At 39.7% G+C, this 6,661-nt stretch overlaps 1 pseudogene; it reads right to left on the reverse strand.

The window, feature by feature from the left end:
- Window positions 1-360: 360 nt before the first annotated feature.
- Window positions 361-1,180, reverse strand: LOC110034155 (annotated as a pseudogene).
- Between the last annotated feature and the right edge of the window lie 5,481 nt (window positions 1,181-6,661).

Genomic DNA, 6,661 nt, shown 5'->3' on the forward strand with positions numbered 1-6,661 from the left:
TTGACCCCTTGTGGGTGAACCTTGGTTTTTTTTGTTTGTGAGCCAAGCCCCAAATAGCTTTGTAACTTTATTTCAGTTTAACATGTAAGGAGACTCTATCACTCCTTTCTTTATATGTATGCCTCATAAACAGACAATCAACGTTGTACTACAAAATTACATGCACATTACAAATAGTGACCTCAATAAGGTTACCCTGCAACAAATTTAAATTGTAACAAACATCCAGGCACGTAATATTCATGTTTTGCTGAACTTTTAACTAATGAAAATGTCATAAAAAGCAATTTGACTGTTGAATCATAAAATACATGGACCACAAAGGCTTCTGATAGTCTCAATTTTCAAAATGTGCAACATCTAAGCAACTGGTGCTTTGGCCATCTCCTGCTCCATAGAGGGGGTGGAAATTGGATAATACTTGTAGTGCAGCTCGCCAACATCGTCCCTAGAAAGCTTTTTCCAACCATCAGGTCCAACATAGTAAGAGCTAGCAACTCCACCACTTGCTCCATCACGAAAAAGTAGCGTGATATATAGCATGACGAGCAAGTTTTGCTGCTTCTTCAATTGATAAGTCGAATCGATATCCACTGTCAAGCACATCATAGGCATATGGCGAACCAGATCCAACAGAGAATCGTTTTCCTTTAGGTCTACCACCTTCATTATCCACATAGTATAATCTTAGGCCCGTTTCATCCCATCCAGCAATCATTGTACCAACTGCGAGGCCCATTCCACGGTATGAGTAGAGATATTTGCCAAAAGCTTTGAAGCACCTGTCATTAAAATCCTTCTTTTATTAGCAAGTTCATGAAGACGACACTTGATCCCCAAGTTTCGATGCAAAAATTGATAGTCTGCAGCTCCATTGGCCATTGTACCAATCATGTATGGGTTTTTCTAAATAATTTTCTTGACAGTTTGTGAAGAGATATACCCTCCCATGTTGGCTCGAGAACCGGCAGCCATAATGATGCCTTCTTTGAACATAAATGCAAGAAAATCCATACCAATTTGTCGGCTTCACCATCTATAAGGCGTTCTTCTAAAACCCATCAAAATCAATGCAGCTAAGGAGATCCAATGCAAGTGATCTCCTGAATTTGCATGCTAAAACATCGAGTTCTCTCATGGGTTGGGTCAAAGCTTCGAAGCCACTCATGTCAAGCTTCATTTTGGCTATATCGGCTAAGAAAAATGAAACAAAAATGGGGTCCTTCGCCGAAATCTGATATGCTCACTGTTCTGGCGGTGATTGAAAGAACTGTGGCTTTCATCGGAACAAAGAAAAGGAACTGTGGCTTTCATCGGAACAGAGAAAAGGAAGATATATATATATATATAGTAAAGGAACCCTTACCATGAGAAATTCTAAACTCTTCTTTACTCAACTTGAAGTTTCACATAATGGTCTGAACCTCTAGCAGTTAGTAGGTGGGTTCCCACAAGACTGCTTGCCCCTATGGTTGACTCTGGGTGTTGGTCAAGGGCTAAGGCACTTACTTGGACTCACCTCACTCATAATCACTCACAAATCAAACCCAAAATTCCTTTACTTTGATCCCTTAATCCTTTGGGAGACTCATGTAGATGGTCCCCTAAACCCTTTTGGCCTTAGGCTAGGGTTTAGCTAAGACCAGTACATAGAGGACCCAAATGGGGTTTCCATTGGTCCATAGCTCATTTATGGTGTTTGACACCCTAATTCTACCAAAAATACCCAACTTTGCCTTTTGCCCCAAAATTTTCCAAATTACCTAAGTATCCAAAATTTACCCAAAATACCCAAATTTGTTCGAAAATCATTTCAAACCTTTTGAAAATATCCAATTTACCAAAAATCACCAAAAAATTGTCAAATTACCAAAATGCCCCTCCTTAGCCAAAAATTCTAAAAATTCCAAAAAATTCCAAAACCTTCCAAATATTCCCAACTTCATTTTTCTTAACTACTACATGACCCAATTTGACCATTTTGACCAAAACCCCCAAATTGCCTTTAAAGGCCCAATTTCCCCAAATTTACTTCAAATGTACATCAAATTGGTCCCAATTCCCCCCAATTCAAATTCTAAACTCAAATTCACCTTCCATATGAACAATCTAAACCAAATTCACGCTCAATTGGCCTATGTTTTATGCCCAATTTTGATCTAAGTCAAACCCCCAATTTTGCCCACATGACTTGATCTCACCAAATTGAACCTATAGCCTACTCAATTTGTCACAATTTATCTTGAAAACTTTTCATAACATTCATAAACATCAAACTTGACCTTCAATTGGCCTTGGTGAAACCTCAATTTCATTTAATTTCAAATTAAATCCAAAAATCCCCAAATTTACCCCAAATTGGTTGTCTCCAAATTCCACCAAAATGAATGCCTTAGCCCCAAAATTGGCACACAATTCATGTTGAAAACTTTTCATGACATTCCTATTGACCATTCTCAACAATCAATTTGCAATTAGCCCCAGCTTAGCCCAATCTAAACCCAAACCTAGCCCAATATGCCTAAATTGACGAAATCTCCAAAATCCTTGAAATTGACCCTTCAATTGAACTAAAAATCACTTTAATCCTTCACCAAAAATGTTCATTACAATCATCTACACAATGATGATCAATCAATTGGGCTCAAGGTCATGGCTAGCCTAACCCAAACCCACTTTAAGCCAAATTGACTTACATGGACCCCTTCACTAGAAATTGACCCAATCAAGCCAAATTGACCAACCAAAGACCACCACAGCCAATTTTTAAACCTTATTGACCAGAATAAACCCTATAGAACAACCCAAATGATCCGTGGACCAAAGGATCCCCAAACCAAGGGATTTTCTTCTAAAATTACTTAAGCCTACGAGATTTTTTCAAAAACTAAGCACCTGCCTAAATAAATCGTTGTGACATATTCTCATAGCTCACCTGACCTCCGAGCCACCTCCTCTAGCCTTATCGGCCAGCCTAGTAACTAGAAAATGGTCAAAATTAGAGCCACCACATGGAATCAAACCTAATTCAAACCTAGAGGCCACCTCATTCCATTTTAAATTTAAAGCCTCTCTACCCTCCACCTAAGTAAACTTTTTCACCCTTAGTTGGCATGCCCCCCGAAGGATTCCATTGAAATCACAGTACAAGGAAGACAAGCTTTGTCTTGAATTGACCTCAAAACTCTACACAAGCTCGAAAAAGAAGAAGCAATAAATGCAGTTGCTGATATCAATGAAGATTGGAGCAAGCCATTAATAGAATATTTGCATACTGGAAAGCTGCTAGAAGACAAGTCTGAGAATATTTACATACTGGAAAGCTACCGGGAGACAAGTCTGAGGCACATCACATTACAAAAAGAGCTATGTCATCCGCTCCAGTAGGTGATGTCCTCTACAAGATATCGTTCAAACAGATGTGGCTATGATGTTTAAGCAAAATAGAAGCACATAATATTGTCAAAGAAGTGCATGCCTGATTGTGTGGCTCTCACCAGTCAGGGCTGAAGATGAAACTGAAGATCAAGAGACCAAGATATTATTAGCTAGAAATGATGTCTGACTGCATGGATACAGCCAAAAAATGTCACTAGTGTCAAGTGCATGGGGTGGTCTTGCACCAACCTCCTCTACACCTAACCGTTGCCTCATGGCCATTCAAGTGTTGGGACCCTCCATCTTCTAAAGGTTACGACACAACACGTCCTTCATTTCTTTAAAAGCCAAATTGTCTACCATTCAAAGTGCCTCGAAGAATAATTTCTGACAATTGGACAGCTTTTAAAAGCACAAAAATCATAAATTTCATCAAATGACATGAGATAGATTGGAGATACTCTACAATGTATTATCCCAGAGCAAATGGCATGGCTGAAGCCTTTAACAAGATACTAATACAAATTTTAAAGAAAACACTGGATGAAAATAAAAGGGATCGGCACAATAAAATGTTAAAAGCCTTGTGGGCTTACCAGACGACATTCAAGACTCTCACTCAATGTAGACACTACATGCTCATGTACGGGTTTCAGGTCGTGATACCGTTAGAAATTCAGATGCCCTCTCTCAGAGTCGTTGTTGCCAACCAAGTCACAACAGAAGAAAGTGCTAAACTCAGAATTGAAGAACTTGAGAGTCTTGAAGGAAAATGACTTGAATTACAATAAAACTTAAAACTTTACCAGGCAAAGATGGTACATGCTAAAGACAAATTTGTCCGCCCAAGGACATTCAAAGTTTGTGACCTCGTACTTGTGCTCAAAAGGCCTATTGTTGCACGCCGCAAGATTGGTGGAAAATTTGAGCCAACTTGGGAGATACCATTTGTCATTAAAAAGGTCTATGCAAGAGGAGCCTACCGATTAAGAGTTTTTCGGGGTGAAAGACACATGCTAATAATCAATGGATGATACCTGAAGACAGACTACGCAACCTGACATTACTTGCCTTCACTTGATTTGAAATTTTGAAATTTAGATTATTCTGGGGTTATCTATGTGGCCAAACGTCTGTGACCGGGTGCAAAAATTCTTGTAATAAGATTAACCTCAATATAATGAAAATTTTTGAAATATATACACTTCAACTTTCTCTTTTTAAACTTATTATCCTACTAAATGAAATAATATGCATACACAAATAAATGACTTCTTCGCCAAAATAAACTAAAATTTCCTTTAATAAATACTTTGTTTTGTTTTTGCTCACGCTAAGTTTCAGCTCATTGACATTTTTCCTGTCGTCTGCAGAGAAATGTCAGGCTAGAGCCAGATCTTTGCCTTTAAAGATGGCTGGAACCTCACACTCAATGAGGAGATCGTGCGCAGGGCGACATTATAGACTTTGACTTGGAATTTAGTCAAGTCAACATGGATTATGAGGGGCCTCTATTGGATGTCATCAACCGATGGGAAAAAGAAGGGCTGCCCTCACTACTATGGTTGAACACCAAAGTTAATTCATCACTGAAGGGAAAGAATGTGATGGTTCAACAGGACCTGATGGCGGGGTCCAACTGCCAACCGTGCAAGATAGCTACGCCGACTGGGGGCCTAGTCGCTGTCGATAATGAAAGACTTCCAGATGCGCCGCTACAAAGAACTAAGCGTAGAAATGCTAGCCGCCAAATGCAGAGGACTTTCTTACGAGAAGAAATATGACGCCAGAAAGAGGAGGAGAACTTGCTTACTCCTATTCCTGAAGGGAAAATTTATGACCCATGCATGTGAGAGACCTCTTCAGCCTATCTGCTATGAATGATGAGTCAAGATTTTTTGCAAAGCCAGACATACTACCAGCTTCAGATGTTATGTGTACAGGTTGCCCTAACTGCAACGTTGAGATACCAACACGAGCGTCAGCTACAGGGGAATTCGTGGAGTACCTGGACTACAATGTCCTACACCTACATTGCTATAGCACGTTAGAGGAGTACACATCTACTAATGATGGGTTCAGACCATCGATTAATCGATGGATGCAGAGCCATATGTCCCGTGGGGTATAGAGCCATCTATCCCGTCAGACGCAGAGTCGTACATTCCGTTGCAGACAGAAACAACACCAACTTAGGTTCCCACCACCATTGAAATGAGGGAACATCCTTGACAGCCATCGATCATAAGTACAACAGAATACTGCAAAATAAACGAAGTAAACAAAAGGGACTTCGACTTCTATGAAGAAGTGCAAGGGAGGTTCATCAACGTATTAGAAGGGTTGTAAATATACACCAAGGTCTTCTCAAAAAGTGATGAACAAAACATTCTTGACTGCATTTTTGACCTGAGAGATAGAGGTCGAGCATGCCTGCTTATGGAAAGAAACTATTCTGAGCCAAAAAAATGGATGCAAGGAAAGGGGAGGATTACTATCCAGTGCGGTTGCTGCGACTGCTGCTACAACTTTACCAACGATAGATAAGGAAATCCTCCGGGTATTCTAAGACACGATCAGGTGGATCCACTACCTTTAATGATAAAGTGGATGATTAAAAGAATGGTTAGATAAAGTATACCGCCAGTTAACTGCATCCCTAACAGTTGTATCATTGACCAAGGGAAGATATGTTGAGATTTTCAAACCAATTTTATACTATTTTTTATGATATTGTACTTTAAAGAAAAGTATTTTTGATGTTTTGTCGCAGGAATGATGAATTAGGGTCATTAGAGCAAAAAGATGCATAAAGGAGCAAATTTAAAGCAAAAAGGACCAAAATGTGAAGAATTGAACTAGGGTACCGACAGAGCCATCGACCCCTTCGACGGTGAGAATTTCCCGAGTCTCCAGAATTAAGAAGGTCCGCTGACGGCATCCTCGAGGCTGCTAACGGCGAGCTCGGCAGTTATGACCAACTAGGCTTTGGATGAGGATAAATTTTGAAGGGATGCTTAGGCAACTCTTGGGAAAGCTCATCCACAACTTTGAAAGAAGATTTTGTTTGGCCCAAAATTGTGAGACTCAAGAGGTCATATAGGTTAGAGAGGTTCCATTAGTGTATAGAGAATTTAGTAGAGAGTCTAAATTATGAGGAATTCTTCGAGAGATTGTAAGAGTGGAGGGCAAGTGAAAGATTTCTTCCTCCTTGCCACTTTGAAGAGGAATTTTGTGTGCTATAAAGAAAGGAAGAGATTCAAAGGAACTTCGAGGAGTTTTT

The sequence above is a fragment of the Phalaenopsis equestris genome, unplaced genomic scaffold, assembly GCF_001263595.1.
Source record: "Phalaenopsis equestris unplaced genomic scaffold, ASM126359v1 Scaffold001363, whole genome shotgun sequence".
Lineage (NCBI taxonomy): Eukaryota > Viridiplantae > Streptophyta > Magnoliopsida > Asparagales > Orchidaceae > Phalaenopsis > Phalaenopsis equestris.